This window comes from Esox lucius, chromosome 3, assembly GCF_011004845.1.
Source record: "Esox lucius isolate fEsoLuc1 chromosome 3, fEsoLuc1.pri, whole genome shotgun sequence".
NCBI classification, from domain to species: Eukaryota; Metazoa; Chordata; class Actinopteri; order Esociformes; family Esocidae; genus Esox; species Esox lucius.
In genome coordinates this window covers 21,813,956-21,828,431 of record NC_047571.1, presented here as the reverse complement: position 1 = coordinate 21,828,431, position 14,476 = coordinate 21,813,956, and the positions used below count along the sequence as shown (strand labels likewise).

At 43.3% G+C, this 14,476-nt stretch overlaps 1 long non-coding RNA gene across 3 annotated transcripts in view; it reads left to right on the top strand.

Annotated features, from left to right (window-relative positions):
• The window catches only part of LOC105020799, a 35,626-nt gene extending 21,510 nt beyond the window's left edge, over nucleotides 1-14,116 (top strand). For all 3 annotated transcript variants that reach the window (XR_004575623.1, XR_004575622.1, XR_004575624.1), the window contains 2 exons: nucleotides 2,897-3,995; nucleotides 13,687-14,116. This is a non-coding gene — a long non-coding RNA (uncharacterized LOC105020799). The remainder of the gene's footprint in view (nucleotides 1-2,896; nucleotides 3,996-13,686) is intronic.
• Nucleotides 14,117-14,476: the final 360 nt, after the last annotated feature.

Here is a 14,476-nt window from a genome sequence, read left to right as displayed (position 1 = left end):
AAGCTCGGGCACAGAGTAGGTGGTGGAATTTCTGGATCTTGTTTAGATATGATTTCTTCTTTGCATGGTTGAGTTTTAACATGCATTTGTGGATGAAGCAACATACTGTGTTCACAGACAATGGCTTTGGGATGTGTTCCTGAGCCCATGCAGTGATTTCCACTACACAATCGTGTCTGTTTTTGATGCAGTGCCGCCTGAGGGCCCAAAGATCACAGCCATCCAATATTGGTTTTCAGCCTTGTCTCTTGCATATAGAGATTTTTCCGGATTCTCTGAATATTTGTATTATATTATGCATTGTATATGATGAGATCCCCAAATTCTTTGCAATTTTATCATTATTCTTAAATTGTTGCACTATTTGCCTGCGCAGTCTTTCACAGACTGGTGAACCCCTCCCCATCTTTACTTCTGAAAGAATCATCCTCTCTTGGATGCTCTTTTTATACCCAATTCTGTTACTGGCCTGTTGCCAAATCACCTCATTAGTTGTGAGATGTTCCACCAGTCTTTTGTTGTCCGTCCCAGCTTTTTTGAAACGTTTTGCTGGCACCAAATTAAAAGTGGCCATATATATTTCAAGAAATTATGACATTTCTCAGTTTCAATATTTGATGTGTTGTCTTTTTACTATTTTCAATTGAATATAGTGTTACATCATTCCATTCTGCTTTTCTTTATATTTTATTAAGCTTCCAAAAATTTTTGGTAATGGGGATGTAATTGAATATAGTTAATTGTGTAGGCCTAGGCTAATAGGTTTCTGCAGTCTATTTTCATTGTCACCATTTTGATTTTAAACATATTTTTATCCTTTGCTTTTTTGTAACATTTGCGAAGACATAACTTCATAATCAATTTAATAGTGATGTTTAACAGAGAGACAGATAAACACCTATTGATTCATCAGATATCTTTTGTGGAAACAAATTACACAGAAGGGCACTTGAGTTGTAGCTAATTGTAGTCTGTTGGCTAAGTGGTTATTGTCACGACATCTGCAAGTTCTTCAGTGACAACTATGGTGCACAGGATAGCAAAAATTTTCCACACTGAAACTTCTGTTGTGCTGTTGGGATTTGGAAATATTTCTACATTTGCATCAATGCAAAAAATTATTGTGTGTGAGTGTGTATATATATAGAAACACACACACACACACTATATATAGATAGACAGACACTAAGGAGGCACTGATATATTGGCCTGCAGTTGGTATGGCATGAATGGCAAAAATTTAATAATCATATTGACTGATTGCTTTACATTTGTCAGATTATTTCAGACCGATTGATACTGAGGATTTTATCATACAACTGTTTCAATTCCAATTGATTCAATTATTTGTGTGAGACTTTTGTTATTAATATATATAGAAAGTTGACTTTTGTAAGATTGAATTTGCATTAGTTGAAATTAGAAGCGTCACCTGAAACCACATATACATTGTATTTATGCCAGGGTACACAGATACAGAAATGACAAAACACCAGTATCGGACAGTTGTCTTATATGAACATGGACTGTCGTATCTGCCAAGACTTTTCTTGCTGGTGCATCCCAAGTACACACACATCAAAAACCTCTTTCCATTAAGGGAAACTACTTTTCAATGTTGAATGAATAAACTCTCTGTGTTCCTCCCATCTCTGTTTGTCCTAAGTCCAAATCCACGAGCACCAGGCTACCCAGCCAACAGTGCTGACACACAGACGAGTACCCTGCACCCCTCCCTCCCTCCTCCTCAAACACTCCCTTCTCTCTCTCCCCTTTGCCTTTCACCTCCAACCCTCCAACCCTCCCTCGGCCCCCGTCTACATAATGCGGGGCCTTATTGGGTGCTTGGTGGAGGGCTGCCCTGAACTAACATTGTCCCCCAGCCCGTCTTTGGTGGGTAGCCCTCATTGTGTGCACAGTAATGGGGAGTTAACACCCATGTCTGAGCCCTCTCAATGGGTGCATTGTGTCTGAATCTTCCCCTTCGCATTGACCATCGTGGCTGCAGCCCTGGTTTCTTTGGTGTCTTCTGTCTTAGGCAAACACTACCTCATGCGCTGATGTGCGAAACACACACACACACACACCCACACGGAGAAACACACACACACACGCGAGTTCTGTACGGCAGTCGTCCACTGAAATGCAAGGTCCCCCGCCCACCGTTGACTGACAGACAGCTAGTAGCCGTGCTTTTTTAAATGAAATATCCTCATGTTTGCATTCCTTTTCAAAACTCACAAACACTTCTGTACATCACAGCTAGGTTCCCATCATGCTTACTGTGCCCCGTATGTCGACATCACCCAGCCCCTGGATATGTAGGCAGAAACGTGTGTGTGTGTGTGTGAGGTGGGAGGCCCGGGCCAATCCTACGGAAAGGAAGGACAAAGGGCATATGGATATATAAAGGAATGTCCCCTTTGCTATTACCATGAGAACAGGATTCAGGACACCATCAGAATAATCTCAATCCTCTGGCCTGGAGGGTGGCTGAGACATGGCTTTCAGAAGACTTTGGGGAACCCACAGGAGATTATCAGAGAGATATTAGTGGGATAACTAAAATGTTAATTACCTGTGTTCATTTGTAATAAATGATCTGTTTTAGTAAGACCATGGAAGTAGCATCTAGTATTTTAAATTCAGCTGTATGTAATGCATACTGTGGGTTTAAGCATGTAATGTAGTGGCATTGTGGATCATTTGGCTAGTTTTTGTATATGATAGCGCCTTCAGGCCATGTTCCAGAAGTCTGAGCTGGCGTTCACTTCCCACATCTCCATCATCAAAGTGCTGCTATAACACATTTGCATGAAGCAGAGCGATATCTAATGCTATAGCTGTAAAGTAAAAAAAAATAAGTTCTCTGAATGTTTTTTGTCTTCTTTCACAGATGAAGGATAAAAGAAAGTAAGAAAGAAAGAAAGAGGGAGTGGGTGGATGGAGTGAAGGATGAAGGCAGGGAGGACGACTGAAGGCCCTATGTGGATCTTCATCCGTTCAATGCCATGGGCTCTTGTCCTCGTCTCTCCTGAACTAGTCCATCGTTCCATCCCAGGGCCATTTGGAGCGAGCGAAAGAGGCCGAAAAGGGAGCTTGTGAGTGGGCTGATGAGGCTGGAAGAAGTCCCTGCTGGTAATCAGCACCTCTGGAGCTGCCGGCAAGAGAAATCAATATGGAGAAGAGAATGAGAAGAAGATAGTGGGGTTGTCTAGGTTAGCCCATGGCCTAGGGGCCTTGAGACCTCCAGAGGAGAGGCCCCTCTCGACTTCGCTCAGCCCCAGCCAAGGCTTCTCAGACTGGGCCTGCGTCCGTATCCTTACTGGGTGTGTGTGGTTCTGCCGGAGGGGCCCTCTCAACAAACACCACATGATGCACGTTTTCCTAAGTGATTGAGTCTTTTTTTTTAAGAATGCTAAAGGGGAAATCCCTCTATCTTTCTTCAAAAAAGATTGACGTCCTCCCCCACCTGAACCCCAGAGCTGCGTGGATGCTGATGGGAGGCTCAGATTCCTGATTCAGTCTTCATCTTCAAATCCAGATTGCTTATTCCCCGGGACGCTTTAACATTTGACAAAGAGACAGTTACATCTCATTTCAAATAAAATATATATATATATATATATATATATATATATATACTTTTTTTTACAGTGGTGTGCATCTTCCATAGCGGTATACAAACCATGGCTGCTGAAAAAGATTTGTAAATTGACATGATCGAACACAGAAATTCAAATTGACCACAACTAACCAATAATTTCATACCTTGATTACACTAAGAGAAGATCACATAATTTTGTTGGTGAGAATACTTTGGAACGGATCTCCTAAATTAAGCACATGGTATGCTCCTAATATTTTAGTTTTTTACCAAAAACTGTTGCTGATCCCTGACTTCAAGTATCTACCAGGGAAGCCACCATCAGAAACACTACGGATGACTGAAACTTCCCTGGGGAACAGAGACCCAGCAGACTCCTATAAGTCTGGTAAGACCAGACTCTCCACCGTTACACATTCCTGGTTCTGTCAAACACCGAGCACCTCCCTGTAATTCAGATATCATACAAAACCAACATATACCTGTATATCCCGCATAATAATGTGGTTCTATGAAGAAAACGAATACATACAGGCAACAATCATTGCATTGGTCTGTGGCATCCATTTTCCTAAAGATGCATTGTACCCATCTACTATGTGGTAGTTCTAGTTACTAAGACCAGCCCGTGACGGAGCTGACCCCGTCTTTCTCTGTCTATTCAAGCTGGAGGCAGCCGTCTGTTATAGGGCTCTATAGTGCCAAGCTACTGTCGTAGTCAGGGTGACGCAGCGCTGTTGTTTACATCCAGACGGGCACAGCCTCAGACAAAATGGCCGCCGCTCTGTTTCTTTGACAAAAATGGCGGCCACTGGTGTCTCTTCTCTAGCGCCATCTGTTACCTTGCCCATCGTGTGCAAATCTAGGCTAATTGCATTTGCATATACACTTGATTTTGTGTGCCAACGTAGCTAATTGCTCGCGAACGTACCATAGAGGTAAGACTGCGTACATTAAGTAGAAAGGCTCATCACCACGGTTCCTTCCCCTTTTGCTTTGCGCAGTGTGTGTGTGTGTGTATGTGTGTATGTGTGTGTGGGTGGTATTGTGTTTTATAGTAGTGAAGGTGGCTAAACTAAAAGTGGTTATCTGGCAGTGCCATATGGGGCATATGTGTGTCAGTCTAGGAAAGACCCTGTATGCAAATCCTTCACTGTACAGAGGCAGGGGCTTTTGTTAATCAAACGCCCCAGACACACACAGACTTGCAAGATGCAGCACACACAGACACACGCATATGCAATCAGACACAAATGTAGCACACACACACATTCATGTGAATAAAAAACGAGACAGCCAAGTACACAAACGCACAAGCACAAATACTTTAATTAAGAGGGGATACCCAGACCCTCCAGACAGACCTTAATAGCCTCATTATCATGCACATCAGCTTTCATAGTGGGATGTCTGTTTCCATGGCATTGGACACATCTGTGTATGTGTAGTACCCAGTCACCAAGCTGCGTAACTGACTTTGCCATGTCCCTTAATAATACAAAGACTGTCGACTCTTTGACCAGTCTGCCATGTCCCTGTATAATAGAAAGACTGTCGACTCTTTGACCAGTCTGCCATGTCCCTGTATAATAGAAAGACTGTCGACTCTTTGACCAGTCTGCCATGTCCCTGTATAATAGAAAGACTGTCGACTCTTTGACTAGTCTGCCATGTCCCTGTATAATAGACAGACTGTCGACTCTTTGACAAGTCTGCCATGTCCCTGTATAATAGAAAGACTGTCGACTCTTTGACCAGTCTGCCATGTCCCTGTATAATAGAAAGACTGTCGACTCTTTGACTAGTCTGCCATGTCCCTGTATAATAGAAAGACTGTCGACTCTTTGACTAGTCTGCCATGTCCCTGTATAATAGAAAGACTGTCGACTCTTTGACTAGTCTGCCATGTCCCTGTATAATAGAAAGACTGTCGACTCTTTGACTAGTCTGCCATGTCCCTGTATAATAGAAAGACTGTCGACTCTTTGACTAGTCTGCCATGTCCCTGTATAATAGAAAGACTGTCGACTCTTTGACTAGTCTGCCATGTCCCTGTATAATAGAAAGACTGTCGACTCTTTGACTAGTCTGCCATGTCCCTGTATAATAGAAAGACTGTCGACTCTTTGACAGCTCTGCAATGTGCCTTTATAACAGAAAGAAAGTCGACTCTTTATCGACTCTGCCATGTCCTTATATAATAGAAAGACAGTAGTCACTTTAACAACTCGGCAATGTACGTATACTGTATAATAGAAAGGGAAGCTGAAATGAAAGATGTAGCCTACAATAACAGGGACAGAAATAGCATAGAGTCATTTAAATATGTGCTTTTCATGATAATGTGCTTATTGCTGAAAGAAATATCTGATACTTTTGCTTTCAAGTATGCCCTTGTCTTTAGTTTTGACAGGTCAGACTGAGAGAAAGAAATACCTAAAAAAAGAAATCACCATTTAAAACAAATAAACACATATGTGAGGAAAAATGTCACTGCATATTTCCTCATTGGAATTATTAAATATCTAATAACTAGCTGGAATGGTCAATTAATTAAAATATTGTAGTCTAGAAATTAGTCGGGTAGAAATGAATATTACATATGCATGAAATAATCTTCCACCACATCGTTTCCATAGTATAATCTGAATGACTGTCTCAGTTTTTGGGCATTAATTCATTCGAGGAGAATAGTGTGAGCAGCTGAGCGACAATGCTGTCTTCGTATTTGCATTTGTCCATGCAGCCAGGCAGCTGCAGCAGTTAGTCCAGTACAGTTTGGTATACTGTGGGCAAAATGGCAGTCACGCGAATCATAGGGTCTGTCTGCTGGTTTGTGGGAGGGAAGGGGGGCAGCGAAGAGGGAGGATGGGGACGGGTGCATTTTGGAGGTTCTAAGGGGGAGACTGTGGGGTGATTTCGGGGTCTAGACTTGGGGGTTCGGTTGGGCGTGGGGTGCTTGGAGGGGTAATAGTTTTTCGGGGTCCAGGGTTGGTTTGGGGTGGGCTGGGGGGGCTGTTTGTGTGACTGTCTGGTTTGAACAGAAACCATTAAAGGGGGTGTTGGAGGAGGAGGGGGAATTGCATGTCTTGGTCTGTGGGTGTGTCATTTACATATTCAGTGCAGCGAGGGAACCCATATGCTGTCTGACAACCCAGACACATACACAACCCAGTCTGCCCATTAACACAACACAATCACGCTTTGTTAGAACTTTAACAGGGAGGAGGACCATAGACACCAACACTACCACTAGCACCGTAACAGTATACAGCTCTAGACACATCTATTGTACTCTGCATCACTGTCCAATGACAGGACGCAAGGTCGATTGTAGCCAATGGAATACTTGATAAAACAGGAAGAGGATGAAAGAAGGTGGGACGTAGAGGGTTTACCCCTGCAGTGCCAGAGAAGGCGAAATCAACAACACTGTAAGCTCTGAGAGAGGAAAGAGAAGACGAGAGGGGGCTGGTAAAAATGCAAAAGCACTCCGGCATCTCAAGAATATACAATATGAGTCATTGACTAACCTGATAAACAGTTGAGATGTTCCATATTAAACCGGCTAAGATGTCCACAGAAATTACTTTTGATGGTGATTTTGTCTTATGTGAAAAAGGGAGACCGCTCTGCTGTCAAAGACGAGGGTAGTCTGTTGCATTAATCAGAATATAGCAACAAAATCTCCAATGCAATTTCTTGCAATAGCTAATGGTGAAGGGAAAATGATTTAAGGTATGATTTTGGGGGGCTCAGCCGTACTGACAGAGGGGTTCATGGGTGCAGAGCAGACAGGCAGACAGAGACACAATGCAGATCTCCATAATGTCCTGTATGAACACTGCTGGGTGCTGCTGATGGAGGGGTGAAGACGGGGCAAAACCAGGCTGTTCCTGGAGGTCTGGACTGAGAGCGTGGGAAAGTCAGAAGAATATATGCAGAACAGCCAGGCACTGGCTAGACAGTCGCCAAGGCCTGAATGCCTCTGGAGCAGGTGAAAGAGGACCCCAGAGTTCAAGGGTCAAGGCCAACTTGGGAGCCGAGGGGGCCAGTCTTTCTCTCTCTCTTACTGTGTGTGTGTTGCGGGGGGGGACTACTCAGTCTGTCAAGTCTGGCTGGATGCTAATGAAGGTTCAGGGCCGTTTAATAAGCAGTAGCCATCTTTTGTTTGTCTTGGAGTTCAGAGCCCCTCTCAGACATGGAGTGGGTCGGACTGGCTGCTGCAGGGCTAGATGATGAAAACATCCTCCATCATCTGCAGTTACTCAGAACAATGACAGACAGACAGAGAAAGATAGAGAAACGGATAGATAGATAGATAGATAGACGGAAAGTTTGAAATTGTTGTCTGACTGACATTATGATTTCTTGAGGCGTCACGTCCAAACCATTCACCATCCCCCTTCACGGAATGCTGTACCTCTATGGCCACATTATGAGACTATGCCTTTAAGAGAGGACACCATTACCTCATCAGGATCTCTCCAAAGGGAGGAAGAGAGTGAATGGGTGAAGGAGGGCAGCTCTAACTCTCTTGCTTCTCTCCTTTATGCTTTGGGGTGTAAGGTTCATTAGCTCTGCTGAAAGGGACAACCCCCCCCCCCCCCCCCCACAGTCTGCTCAATAGACCCTGACTGTGTATCATAATGCGTACTTGCGTTCTCTCGTTCTTTCAAGGGTGAACTTCCAAGAGCACCTGAGAGAGCGTACTGTCTAGTATGGGGGAACACAGAGAGCTTAAAATCAGTTGAAGGGGGCCCCCGAGTGGCACAGTGGTTCAAGTCACCGCCTCACAGCACAGCTGCGTCATTGTGGCCAGGAGTCTGATTCCTTGTTGTGACATAACTACAGTGGTCTGGGGTGAAAATGTACTAACCACGGCCCGGGGTTGATGGGTACTAACCACGGCCCGGGGTTGATGGGTACTAACCACGGCCCGGGGTTGATGGGTACTAACCACGGCCCGGGGTTGATGGGTACTAACCACGGCCCAGGGTTGATGGGTACTAACCACGGCCTGGGGTTGATGGGTGGATTTCGGACACGGTTGTCTTGTCTAGTGAGTCTTTGCGGTAGTTTGGGCGTCTGCATGCTGAATCTCAGTTGTTGCCTGAGAAATGTTCTCTCCTCTAGATTTATAAATGATTCGCTTACATTTGGTAAAAATATCTGTGCTGTGTGAACAGGAGCTGGGTTCAACCAGTGTCGTTACTTAAAGAAAGCTAGTTTCACTCACTTAGTTGTGTTTAATTCACTGAATGACAACCAACTGACAAAGTACATTTTCCAGAGGTCTGAATGTATCCATGATTAGAGAGATAAGAAGGAAAACAGGACCAAAATTGGGCAAGAACCCAAGTACACATTTAGAAACACTGCACCCTGTCGTCCTGTTCCTAAGTTTGAAGAGTGTGTGTGTGTGTTTGCATTTAGTCTCCCAACTTGCACAAGCCATGCCCCAGTTTCTCTTTCAATCAAAGTTAGCAACTGACACATTAGAATCTCAGTATATTCTCTCTTGGCGTCTCTTTCTCTGTCTCTCTCTCTCTTTCTCTGTATCTCTTTGCATCTCTCTCATCAGTATTAGTTCTCTTTTTCTGTCTCCCTCGCTCACCTCTTTTCCCCAATATTGTAACATGTACAGTAATTTACCGGCTGTCTTAACTGTATCTGCTCTTATTCACCTTCAAAATCCCATTTTCATTCTCTATTTGTAAAAAGGCAGATCCCGAGGAAAGATGTCAGGGCAGCATAGCTAATTCTTATGCAAATAGTTTAAACACACAGACACGTTCACAAGCACACACCTTTCAAACATACACACATCCCAGGCTGAATTAACACTGTTAAAGAGGAGAGGATTCTGCAGTCTTGTTGTAACTGAGCAATCTTCTCCGTTACCTCTATTTCCCATCAGGCACTGTCTGTGGACAGCCATGTTGGGTCCTAGTCTGGCGGGTGGGAGGAGAAGTGTAGCGGATGTTCCTGGGTAGCAAGAGGCAGTCTAAAGGGGTGATTAGCATGACCAGCGCCAACCTTGGTTCTGTTCATTGTTACCACACTGCATTAATGAGCCTGGAAATACATTCAGGGCTGTTCTAACACATAGACGTCCTCGTAACCACCTCTGACAATAGCCCACACTGCACACACTTACGCAACCAAACATAGGACGAATGTGTTTTTTTTAGTTACTGCCCTCGGTATCACCTGAGACTGAAGTTGTTCTACTCCTCATCCTCCTCTTTGACTTCCCCTTTTGCTGTCAGACAAGTTCGTAACAGTACTACAGGCCAACCTCTGGAGACAGAACCATCCTGTGTACTGATTTGTCGAAATGTGTAATCTCTATAGTCCAATCTTAAATTTAGAGTCCATCTGTAGTCCCTGTTGTAGTCTGTAGTCCCAGTTTAAATCTAGAGTCCATCTGTAGTCCTTGTTGGAATGAATAAGTAATAAGAGAATGTAGGTGTAAAATACCTCATATTTTAAATTGTTCCGCTGTAATCTGGGACATATTTAAATCTTTTGGTGGGTGCAAAAATTATCTGGTAGAACAGGAAAGCGGCAGTATATGAGATGCTGTACAGTAAGTTGAATGTTTTTAAGCTAAGAATTGAGCAGACATTTTGCATTTCATTATGTCTAGGTCATGCCTCAGCCAATGGTAAAAAGAATGAGTGAAAGTGAATATAAAACATAATAAAACCTGGGAGGGAAAGACGGAGTACAAGCTTGACTCAGAAATACTGGCCTTGATATCTGCAGCTGTGGTAGAGAAAGAGATAAAATGAGACAACCATGTCGTGGCCTGGTTCTCTGGTTCCACAGGGAGAGAACCATGTTGTGGCCTGGTTCTCAGGTTCCACAGGGAGAGAACAGTGCTGTGGCCTGGTTGTCGGGATCCACAGGGAGAGAACAGTGCTGTGGCCTGGTTCTGGGGTTCCACAGGGAGAGAAACACATGGTTCCCTGCTAAGTAATAATGGACTGGGCTAGCTGCATGGGTCTACTGAGAAAGCAGACTACTCAGAACCCCAGATTGAAAGAAGACCCTCTCTCTCTCTCTCTCTCTCTCCCCCTCTATGTCTGTTTCTCTCTTCCTCTCTCCCTCTCTCTCCCTCTCTCTCCCTCGCTCTCTCTGTCTCTCTCTTGTCTCTCTCAAATGTAAAATGACTGAGGTGCTAGAAATCTACATTTACAATTCAACCATATAAACGCTGCTTATATGGTTGTATTAGAAATAATATTGAAATAATATTGGGTTGAGAATAAAGTGTTCTAGTCTTAATGTTGTTCCATTGTAATATTTATTTTCTATTTAAATTATTTGTATATTCATTTTTACACTTAAATGTATTTTTACACTTTTGATATTTTAGTATACTGTATTTTCTTATTAAATATTTTTTTGACTTAGTTCAGTTATATTTCACTGGGTGACTGTTACTTGAGTCATTTTTATGAAGGCATCTTTACCTTTACTCAATTAGTAACAAAACTCTACTGCTGTTTGGCCTACAATCTAAGAATTATAGACTCCTCTTAATAATTTCAGTCTATGTTCATTTTTTCTCTTTGTCTTTTACATTATCTTGCATCTGGCTTATTTCTCTTCTGATCTCTTTCCCTCCAGTCCAAGTTTGCTTTTGTGTAGTTTACATAAAGGAAGTTCCAGGAGGATTGTATTTGTGTGTGTCTGTGCGTGTGTGGGTGTGTGTGTGTGTGTGAGAGACAGGCGTGTGTGTGCGTGTCTATCAGACAGCCCCTGACCCTTGACCCAAGCCTGCTGTGAGGCTGTGGTTCCCAGAGGCTGTAGGCCGTAGGCACACATAGACAGACAACACGCACACACAACACACACTCACGACACACACATACACACACACTCACGACACACACATACACACACAGGGGCTCTATTGGCCTAGCTGTCCTCCGGCCACCCATTCATGACTCAGTCACGGCCACTTAGAGCACAGCAGACTCAGTGATTCAGACGAGGTGTGATCCAATGACATGTATTTATAATGAGGGGGCCATGGGGACGTCTTTGTTGGGCGGACACAATATCCGAGAAGGGGGAACGGAGACATGGCAAAAGAGAAACACAGAAAGTGAGAGAGAAGGGCAGGCTTCCCTGATGGACGTATTTGTCCTGTTCAGCTCCTGGGCTTTCCCCGCCCCACATCCCTCCCTGCACACACTGGCTCTCCCTTCTCTCTCTCTTACTTTTCGGGTAAGGACAATTGGGCATCACCCATATCCACCAAATATAGGGTTCTAATTGGACAATAATGAACTGCTAATCTGTCTGGCAGTGCTGATAGAACACCATCCACAGGTCTTGATATGGAGCCTGACCAGACCGTCTGACACAAACCTGACCAGACCGTCTGACACAAACCTGACTAGGCATGACCGGGACGACAATGGTGTGACAGATTTGAAGGGGTTAGGGGACAGGGCTTCTACCCCCTTTTTTCCAGACAACATGTAAACCACCTCTGAATTTAGTAAGCCACTCTGGTGGGGGTGGGGGTCACAATCCACGATTAGAGACTAGACGAGGAAAATTAGCCTCTAGAGGACGTGCTCTTGTGTCTGAATCTCCACAATCCCCATGTTCATCATTGTCTGAACACATCTTCTCAGTCCCCATGTTTATCTTTGTCTGAAAACATCTCCACTTTCCCCATGTTTTTCATTGTCTTAAAACATCTCCTCAGTCCCCATTTGTTTGTCTTAACAGGGACTAGCCTTGCATTGTGGGCTGTTTCTGAGCCCCACTAGTGACCTCCTCAGACTATAGGAGGGTTTTGCTGTATGCCTTATTGGTTGGCAATAATGTTACATTCTTGTTCAGTTCACACAAGTAAATTGTCCATAAGACCATATATATACATGTCTCTATGTCTGTGCTTTAACTATGTATCTGTCTCATTTAGGAAGTATTTTAGGATGTGAATTATTTATTTGCACACTTCCAATATTTCAATTTTTTTATATTGACTTATCATGCCTTTGTTTCCTTGCTGAATTGGATCTATAGCGTTTTAATATTTGCCTCTAGTCAAAATGCATTGGTTCTTGTTTTAAACCAACCAGTCATTTATGACGATGACTCGTTCTTATTCGTAATGAAGGCAGTGCCTCTCAGCAGGAAGTGATGTCAGCCCAGACATCAAACAGTGTAGATGAGTCAGAGGGTCATGATGTTGCAAAAGCCAGACAGGAGAAGTGTGTCTCCAAATGTGCGTCTGTGTTTTCCCTGAGGTGTCATTTCAAGTGTCCCAGCTGACTGCACCTCCTATAGACGTCCAAGTCCCAGACCCCAGACCTAGAGGTCACACACACACACACACAAAGACAAAGGCACACACAAACACACACACACACGGACACACACACACAAAGACACACACAAAGACAGACACAAAGGCACACACACCCAAAGACACACACTCACACACAATGTCTTGTATCCACGTACAGAAGCAGGGGAGATAAGGATTGTGACATGTGCCCAGACACACACACAAAGACACATACACACACACCTACCCGCAGGACTGTTGGGTAGAGATGGGATTAACACACACACCTAACCACAGGACTGTTGGGTAGAGATGGGACTAACACACACACACCTACCCGCAGGACTGTTGGATAGAGATGGGACTAACACACACACACCTGCCCACAGGACTGTTGGGTAGAGATGGGACTAACACACACACACACACCTACCCACAGGACTGTTGGGTAGAGATGGGACTAACATTCACACCTACCCACAGGACTGTTGGATAGAGATGGGACTAACATTCACACCTACCCACAGGACTGTTGGATAGAGATGGGACTAACACACACACACACACACATCTAGTGACAGTGACAGTATGTAACATCATCCAGCACTGATTACATACATCCAGTATGCAGAGTAGCCATGCTTCACACTACTAGTTTAATGGACTGATGGAATGTCACTACCAGTAGCATTGTAAAAACAGCCCTGCACCACTGAACGACTCACCTATTGTCTAACTCATTGTCTTTGTGTCCATCCAGATCAACATGGGACAGTTCAAAGAAAGAAGGTACTGGACTGGATTGGACTAACCAAAACCTTGTGAAGCCTTGTGGACCCATTGGCTCAACTTACAAAACAGACAAAAATACTGCTATGACTTCAAGCTGGCTGTGAAGATCAATAGAACATGGAGTAACATGAAACATTCAAAACCTGACAAAATCCCAATACGAACATTGCTAGTACAGAACTGATGTTGAATTAATATGTATACTCACCTTAGTTGTTCATAGTTGCTCTGTTGCTCTGAAGCAAATCTAGTTTGGAAAACAAATTTACAATGGTCGCAAATAAATTTGGTTTGGTTTGGTAAGCTGAAAAAACATGTGTGTATTTAACATATGATATACTGTATGCTGCATCCAGTTATATAGACCAACACATATATAAATAAAAGTGGTTGTTTTTCTAAAAGTATTGTTGTTTTTTCAGTCTTCATGTTTTAACATCAAATAATAATTTGGCTCTGGGCTATATTTAATTGTTATGTCATACATAACATACTAACAGAATTAACATATTACCAAAATATTGAAATGCAAACAAAAACTGTAAATTTAAAAGAAATGCTAATTAAGTGTATACTTCTCCTATTGGATGGAATGGAACGGACAGTAATCATACACTTCTAAAACTATAACCCAGCTTTCCAAAGCCACAGGGAGTGTGGAACATAATATCATAAATGATTAGCCAACAGAATGTCAACGGATAAACTACTGTAATAGTATAATTTCCATGTTAGTGTTAGTTGATTGTGCCAGACGG